At 57.5% G+C, this 8,930-nt stretch overlaps 1 long non-coding RNA gene across 1 annotated transcript; it reads right to left on the bottom strand.

Moving 5' to 3' along the window:
* Nucleotides 1–4,648, bottom strand: LOC116963061. Its single transcript, XR_004407925.2, has 2 exons — nt 3,212–4,648; nt 1–1,305 (listed from the first exon to the last, which is right to left on the bottom strand). It is a non-coding gene; the product is annotated as an uncharacterized LOC116963061 (long non-coding RNA).
* Between the last annotated feature and the right edge of the window lie 4,282 nt (nt 4,649–8,930).

Genomic DNA, 8,930 nt, shown 5'->3' on the forward strand with positions numbered 1-8,930 from the left:
TATCTAAAGCAGCACTTGCGGTTCATTTTGGGGACAAAACCAGGGGAGAAATGGATTTGCAACCAGAGGAGCAGCAGTGGATGCAAACAACCCCGGATGACGCCTGCATCCGAGAGCCACGAAGCGCATCTAGGCAGAGAGCTCTGCGCCAACCGCCCCGTTCATCATCCCCGCGCTATTAATTTAAGCAAGGAAAAAGCCAGCCCACCACACTGGAGTTTTTCTGGAGCAAAAGCAGCTGAGGGCAAGTTCCTGGTGCTCGTCTCAAAGGGATGAGAAGCAGAGGGTTTAAACAGCTCCTTGCAGAGCGGCCCCTGAGGGTCAGCAGGGTGCAAACCTCCGGGAGGTTTCAGGGACTTCAAAGCCAGCGGATGCCGACACATCTCCCTGCTCCGGCACAGTCCTAGCACAATGATCCAGCCAGTCTCATCAACAGCCACTGCCTGAGCTGGAAACACGCAGCTGCTAAGGCATGGAAGACCCCCCCCTTGCCTTTTGGCCAGCTGTTTCTATGATTCATTACTCCTATGATTAAAAAAAAAATAATAATTAAAACCTGAAGGATACTCACCCTTTCCTTCTGGTCTCAGTTTGTCTAACACCAAACTGGGGCACATCCCTTATTAACTGGTCCAGCACCCCACGCAAACCATTTCGACATCACATTTCTCTTGCTTAAGCTTCCAGCCCTGGCATCTCTCCCTGGCTTTTCTCTACTGGACTCAGAGATGTGGGGACCCCTCCCAGGAGGGTTTCACACCAGGCGGGGAGGCAGGAGAAGTCTCCAACTCCCTCAAAAAAGAGAAAGATCCTTCCCAGCGTGTTTTTTCACTGCTGTAGGTTTTGAAATACTTGTTTGAAGGTAGCAGGTTTAATGGGCCAACTGAAAACCATAAAACCAGGCACTAATTGGCTCAGTGAAAAGCGAAACGGGCTGAGCTCCGACTCTGGCCGTTCTGCAGCTCCCATCGCTCTTGTCAACTCGCTGGGGCTGATGAGGAAGCGTAATGTGCAGCCCAAGTGGTGATTAATCATTACAGTTGGTGCTTTAAGAGTAAGGAAAAATAAGCAAACAACCCACCAGGAAAAATCTGCTGGAAGCTGGGAAAATTTATAACTTATCGGTCGTGAAGCGGATGGTATCGTTCCGTACTGCAGAGGGGAAGAGCAGCGGGCAGCCCCTTGCCCGGACACCTCCGAGCTGGTCCCGCTGACGCTTCCAGGAGGGAACTCGAAGCAGGGACAGGACACGGGGCCAGGGACCAGCAGAGCCCAGCGGGTGCTGGGCCTGAGAGTCCAAACACCCTTCGGCAAGGAGGTTGAGCTCAGGTATCCGGGCACTTCCCCCGCCGGGGCACGGGCAGCCGGGCGGCGGGGGCTGATCCGCCGGCTCCGAGCGCAGGAGCTGGGCAGCTCTCGCCCTTCCACACTGAACCGACGTCCCAGTGCCCCCCCACTCCATCCCATTGCCTTCCCACTCCACCCCAGTGCCTCCCCTCCACCCCAGTGCCTCCCCTCCACCCCAGTGCCTCCCCACTCCACCCCAGTGCCTCCCCTCCACCCCAGTGCCTCCCCACTCCACCCCAGTGCCTCCCCTCCACCCCAGTGCCTCCCCACTCCACCCCAGTGCCTCCCCTCCACCCCAGTGCCTCCCCACTCCACCCCAGTGCCTCCCCTCCACCCCAGTGCCTCCCCGCTCCACCTCAGTGCCTCCCCTCCATCCCAGTGCCTCCCCTCCATCCCAGTGCCTCCTCACTCCATCCCAGTGCCTCCCCACTCCATCCCAGTGCCTCCCCTCCATCCCAGTGCCTCCCCTCCAACCCAGTGCCTCCTCACTCCATCCCAGTGCCTCCCCACTCCACCCCAGTGCCTCCCCTCCACCCCAGTGCCTCCCCACTCCATCCCAGTGCCTCCCCTCCACCCCAGTGCCTCCCCACTCCACCCCAGTGCCTCCCCACTCCATCCCAGTGCCTCCCCACTCCACCCCAGTGCCTCCTCACTCCATCCCAGTGCCTCCCCACTCCACCCCAGTGCCTCCCCGCTCCACCCCAGTGCCTCCCCACTCCACCCCAGTGCCTCCCCACTCCATCCCAGTGCCACCCCACTCCACCTCAGTGCCTCCCCACTCCATCCCAGTGCCACCCCACTCCACCCCAGTGCCTCCTCACTCCATCCCAGTGCCTGCCCACTCCACCCCAGTGCCTCCCCTCCACCCCAGTGCCTCCCCTCCAACCCAGTGCCTCCCCACTCCATCCCAGTGCCTCCCCTCCACCCCAGTGCCTCCCCACTCCACCCCAGTGCCACCCCACTCCATCCCAGTGCCTCCCCACTCCACCCCAGTGCCTCCCCACTCCATCCCAGTGCCTCCCCACTCCACCCCAGTGCCACCCCACTCCACCCCAGTGCCTCCCCACTCCATCCCAGTGCCACCCCACTCCATCCCAGTGCCTCCCCACTCCATCCCAGTGCCTCCCCACTCCACCCCAGTGCCTCCCCTCCATCCCAGTGCCTCCCCACTCCACCCCAGTGCCTCCCCACTCCACCCCAGTGCCTCCCCACTCCACCCCAGTGCCTCCCCACTGCACCCCAGTGCCTCTCCACTGCACCCCAGTGCCTCCCCTCCATCCCAGTGCCTCCCCACTCCACCCCAGTGCCTCCCCTCCACCCCAGTGCCTCCCCACTCCACTCCAGTGCCTCCCCCCTCCATCCCAGTGCCTCCCCACTCCACCCCAGTGCCTCTCCACTCCATCCCAGTGCCTCCCCTCCACCCCAGTGCCTCCCCACTCCACCCCAGTGCCTCCCCACTCCACCCCAGTGCCTCCCCTCCATCCCAGTGCCTCCCCGCTCCATCCCAGTGCCTCCCCGCTCCACCCCAGTGCCTCCCCACTCCACCCCAGTGCCTCCCCACTCCACCCCAGTGCCTCCCCACTCCACCCCAGTGCCTCCCCTCCATCCCAGTGCCTCCCCGCTCCATCCCAGTGCCTCCCCGCTCCATCCCAGTGCCTCCCCGCTCCACCCCAGTGCCTCCCCTCCACCCCAGTGCCTCCCCACTCCACCCCAGTGCCTCCCCACTCCATCCCAGTGCCTCCCCACTCCACCCCAGTGCCTCCCCACTCCACCCCAGTGCCACCCCACTCCACCCCAGTGCCACCCCACTCCATCCCAGTGCCTCCCCACTCCACCCCAGCACAGGCACCAGGCCCTGCCATACCTGGCAGCCTAGTTTCCAACACCAGGAAAGGAAACTCCCCGCGATTTGCAGCCAGAGCTTCCCGGTGGCACCTCAGCATGGCCATGGGATTTACCAACCCTGCTGCTGGCCAGGCCTGTCCCAGCACCTCTCCACTTCAGAAACAGCCCGCACCAGCGCGGGGTTGGGGCGTGATGGCAGGAGAGGGGCTGGAGGAGGGAGCCATCCCCCTCCGGGGAGGTTCACGCTGGGCTGGGAGCAGCACAGAGCCCGGGGCAGGCATCTGGCCGCTGCTCTTCCTTTTTCCAGCATTAAAGCAACCGGGGGTGGAGGTAGGAGGCTGGAGGAGAAGAATTAGGCTAACGATCACCCAGCAGCATTTCCTCACTCACGTCCCGTTGGAAGCAGAACTACATACAGGAAAGTGGCTGTGATGCATTCGGGATAGAAAAACGGCTGCTTTAAAATAATAATTGTCATAAAAAAAAAAAAAAAAAAAAAGAAAAATTTAAAAGCAAAGCTGGCAAGTTTTGTGACCTAGCAAGAACAAAAGGCACTTTATAATCACCCGTGGGGGCTGCTGTCAGGACAAGGACTGTCAACCCACGAGCTGGACATGCCTGAGTTTCCAGATGAGGAGGGAAAGGCAGGAGCAGCGATGGGGGGGACAAGGAGACCTCGCACAGCTGAGGCAAAGGCCATCAGAGTCTTTGTCACATTGAAATGTTCTTTGAGACCTTTAATGGAAATAACGACCTAAATACTAGCTGGTGCTGGTGAACATGAATAAATCATGCTCCCCCATCTATTATAGAGCAGCCGGGAGGCACACAGCACCCCAGGGTCCCTGCTCAGGTGGGCAAAGATCAGAGGTGGCAGCTGCCCGGAGGAATTCAGCCTCAGCTCTATTGCCAAGCCCAAATCTCTTTTCCTTGGTCTCCAAGCACATGGGAGCTCCTACAACTTGCTCTCTACTAATTCACCGTCAAAGAACAGAAAGCACCCAGCACAGCCCGGCCTCACCAAGGACGTTTTGTTCTGGGGGTAAAGCTGCAGCATAGAGATAAACGTCCGGGAGACACGGGGCAGCTTGCTAAGGTATCTCACTGAAAGCAGCGGAGATTTGGGGGAAAAAAAAGAGAAGCAAAAATCACAAGCCCAGCTGGGAAGGGACCCCTGGTGGCCTGGGCCCCCCCCCGACCACGAGGTCAATCTGCATTTCAGAGCCATGGCAGGAAAATGAACCGGTCCAATTCCTCCTGAGCTTGCCCTGTGGATGGAAAGCCCCCTGGGGTTGCCACGCTGCTGGGTGCTGCAGCTCCAAGGTGCTGCTGGGCTCGTGCCCCCGTGGGTGCAGCACCCACAAAGAGCCTGGGTGGGTTCACAGCAAACCCAGCGGCTCACAAACGTCGGGTTCTCCAGCACCCCAGTGCCTCTTGCTGGGAGCGGGGCTTTCCAGCAGCACCCTTGCCTTGCAAGCACGGCTCCTGACCCTGCAGCAGGAGTTTGCGAACACACCAGCACCCTCCAAGCCCAGTAAAAGCGCTTTGTGCTAAAATAGAAGGGGAAAAAAAAAATATATATATATATAAAAAATAAAAAATAATCCAGCCTCATTCTCTCCCTCCCCTCCCCGAGGGGGAACCTCGCACAAACCATCGCTTCCCTCCCCAAACCCTCCAGGCTGCACCCAGGCGAGCTCAGTCCTGCACCGCAGAGACGCAGCAGCCCAGCCCCTTCCCACCAGGCCACGGCAGGGAAGGATGGCTCTTATTTAAGCTGGGAGCGCCTAAAAATAATTAGCAGGAAAGTTCATTACAGCAGAGCTAAAGGCTCCAACGTCGTCCTTGGAAGCTGCCAGCAGCTCTCCCGCAGCTGGCAGGGGCGTGCACGCTGCTCGCTTGCCCAGACCCGTAATGAAACGCAAAGGTGGGGGGGGGGGGGAAACTCAGCAAATTAGATCCAGTTGATGATCCAATTAAGGTTATGTTTGCAGAACTATTGGACGCAAAAGCCAGTCCCTGGGCAGATGCCACGCTGAGAGGCAGCTCGCACAAAATGGCCCTGCAGGGAACGCGTAGGGGGGGCGGGTTGGGGAGTTGCGTCGAGTTTCATCTTCGTGCAACAGCTCAAGAGCTACATCTAGAGGTGCAGGCACCCTCCGAGCCGACAATGGAACGAGGGATGATATCTCTCCTTCCTGGAATATTTGCAATCTGAGCAACGGGTTCCTTCACCCGTGACAGCTACGGCTCACGGAAAAGCAGAGATAATGCCTTTTGATGCCGGCGTCTGTCCCACCAGCGATCGTCTCGGCTACGAGCAGGTCCCGGCGGTGCGGGCTCCAGCCTCAGCTGGGCTCTCGAGCCGACCTTTGCCTCCCCCCCAAAATCCTCTGTGCCCTCACCCCGCTCAGGGTAAGCGACAAAAGCGCTTGATGCCAGCAGAGAGTAAGCAGGAACCTTAAAACAAGGGATTAGTTCGGAAACTTTGCATGAATGTTAATTGAACGCAAAGTGCCATCGGGGTGGCGTGATGGAGGGGCGGGGCGGAGGCAAAGATCGGGCTGCGCAAATGGGATTTTGCTGCAGTTGTCACTTCCCTGGCAAGAGGGATCTGAGGGATCAAGAAATTCAGTAACAGGGATTAGATGGAGCCCCCCAAAATAATTGCATTCCACTGAGCGCTCCCTTGCTTCCTGACAGGTTTAAATGGCAGCATTAAATAAACCCGCTCCGGTGCGTCCATGTGCCCTTCTGGATGGCAATTCCTAATTCCTGGGGAACTGTCACTGCAAGCAAACGGCAGCGCGGCCTGGCTGTGGAAGGGAAAACTCAGGGATGCTCCCAGGATGGTGCTGGCTGGCATGGAGACACCGGAGCAAGCCCCAGAGAGCATCCATGGGTCGGCTGCGATTCATCCGGAGCGAAGGGAGAGGGCTCAGCACAAAGCTCCTGAGGCATGGATGGGACCCGGGGTCCTGACTTGGGTGCTGCTTTGGGCTTTGGGTGCTGGTGCTTCGGTCCGTGGGGACCCCACTCTTTCCAGGAGAAGGGACGGACCCTCAGCCAGGCAACTGCTGCTTCTCCACCGGCCCCGGCTCTGCGCCTCATAAAGAGACTTCCTTGAGCAGACCGTGGGTCATTTCACTTGCATCTTCCAGAAAACACAATTTCTGCAGGGCCTCTGTAAAAACTAACACGTCGGGATCGAGCCGCTCGGTAACACACCCAACAAACCCCACTTCAACCTCCTCTCCCTTCACACAACCACCACCAGAACCTCGCCCCAGCGTGACCATGCCGTTTAATCCCGTCAAGACTTTGGTCTGTTAACCAGAACATTGCTCACAGCTCCACACTGCACCCAAGAAGCTTCCCCCCCCCCCCCAAATAATCTTTATTATTTTTTCTGGGGCAGAAATGCCAAATACGAGCATCCTCTGTGTCCTCGTGAGCACAAGAGCTGCTCATCTTTCCACGTGGGGCCCCAGCCGCTTCACCGCAGCCCCTAAAGAGCAGGTTGTGCATAGGGGCTTCCCTCCATCCACGCGCACCAGCACATACCTCTCCGTAGGTGAAAGAGGTGCAATTTTAACCTCAATTCCCTCCCCCAGCTCCTTTCCAGGGCTGAGAAGCGGGGAGCTGCTGCGTCACCAGCCCGAGGACAGGCGTCGGGAGTCTCGCAGCCCCCGCTTTAATAACGGCACTTGACAGAGATGGATGCGACCTCCTGCAGCACGGCCCTCGCCAGCCAGCACAGGCTGCCCTCTCCGCGGGCGGGCGTAACGCACCGCAGATTTGGCAGGCGGGAAAATCGGTCTTGAGCCTGGGGTTTGGGGTAGGAGCACGGGCAAAAAGGGCGGGGGGGGCTATCCCTTCCCTGCCTGCCTCTTGCCTTCGGCCTCCTCGATACCGCACGACTCGGGGCCGAGCGAGCTGGAGAAAAGCATCGGCCTCTGACAGCCTCAGACCTGCCTCCAGCGCCGCTCCTGATCTCCTGGGATGCCACAGCCTCTTCCTCAGGCCCTGGGGAGAAACCAGAAGAAATCCCTTAAATGATCCTTCTGGAGAAGCGAAGGCTTCAAACGCGATCCAGTCAGAAGCGGTTACTGTTAGTGTCACCGCTCCAGCGACGGAATCCAAGGGCTGCTGCTTGGAGTACCGAGCCAGGAACGGGGCTAGACGGAGCCGTGCTGCTCCGTGACTCACCCCGGAACGGGACCGCGAAGGGACGCGAATCCAGGCCACGACGGCACGCCAAATCAGCTTACCGCACCGCAGATGCTCGCTGAGCGCGGCAACAAGCGCCTTGTTCCCCGGGGAAAGGGCGAGAGACCAAAGCAGCTCATGGTTTAGGACCTCTGCAATGAGATAAACCGGAGCCAGGACCGGTTCCTGAGCGGAGCTGAACCCAAATCCTGGGGCGACCGACACCAAAACCTGTGGTGTCAACCAACGTGAGGGGTTGCTTGGACCCCAACGTACAGCACAGAGCCCCAGCAGGGTTATTTGTGCTTTAGGGCACTTTCAGCCGTAGTAAACATCCTAAACACCGTCCCCGGCCATCAGCAAGCACTTTCCAGAAGCCAGCACCTTCTCACGCAGCCCCCCAGCTCGCTGCCGTGAGGTTCTCACCCCTTACAAACCCCCCTGCCTCTGACAAGAGCAGAAAGCTGCCGGTAGCATCTTAATCCCCACCCCAAAATTCTCCACCTTCTCTTTTTGTTTTCCCCAGGACCACAGCCATCTCAGCAACCTTTTACTTGGGGGCGGAGGCGATCCCCGCCCTGCCTCCCCCCTTCTGACAGGGATCTGAACCCGGAACCGGGATCCCCCCCGCCGCGGCAGGAATCGCAGCTGGGAAGCAAAACCACTGCAGCCACAGAAAGACGCTTGGCTGCCGCTGCTTTTACTGTATTACCACATCTCCAGACAGAGATGACATCTCTGCTTGCTTGTATTTACCTTTGATCTTGCTTTCATGATACCACAGTTATTTGAGGTAATTTTTCTTTTGGAAGTTCTCACCTGCTTGTCACCCTGAGCTGGATATTTTTCCTTTTTTCTTTTTTTTTTTTTTTTCTTCTTTTAAAAAAAAGAAAATCGATGTGTAGCTATGGAAACCAACTTCCATCTGATGCGCCAGAGCCTTCCATCTCCCCAGCAAAAAAGCAGAATGGTGGCAAGCAATATTCAGATGTTTGGTTTTGGCGACCACGGTAATCGGAGAGAGCACGTAGGAGATGGTGCCTCTTCCCCCAGCTCTAAGATGGGAGTTTTTAGAAAAAAAAAAAAAACAAAAACAACCAACACACCGAGGAGCCACTCTCCATAATGGCTGATTTCATACCACGAATGGAACACCCAAATTCTCAGAACTGAGGAGAGGTGGGGAGTAGTTATTAAATTGCACTAGAAGTACTGGGTTTACCTTATCTGAAGTAACACCTTGTACCAGGATCGAAACAGTTCTTACGAAATAAGACATCGATTCGACGCAAAGCAGAACAACTCAACCACAAAAGAGAAAATAGAATATTAGCTTATAGCTTAAGACAAAGTTGGAGAAGTTTTTCTTAATACCATGCAAGCCACACTTCCACTGTGGGCTAATTTTAACAGGACCAAAACAACGAGAGCCAACTCAGCACAGCTTGCAGAGGTTTCTCTTTGTTCCAATAGAAGCAACAAGATCTCTACAGGCAAAGGAGCAGAAATAATCAATACCAGAGCTCTTG

This window comes from Tyto alba, unplaced genomic scaffold (genome assembly GCF_018691265.1).
Source record: "Tyto alba isolate M040663 unplaced genomic scaffold, T.alba_DEE_v4.0 Super-Scaffold_4, whole genome shotgun sequence".
In the NCBI taxonomy this organism is placed as follows: Eukaryota; Metazoa; Chordata; class Aves; order Strigiformes; family Tytonidae; genus Tyto; species Tyto alba.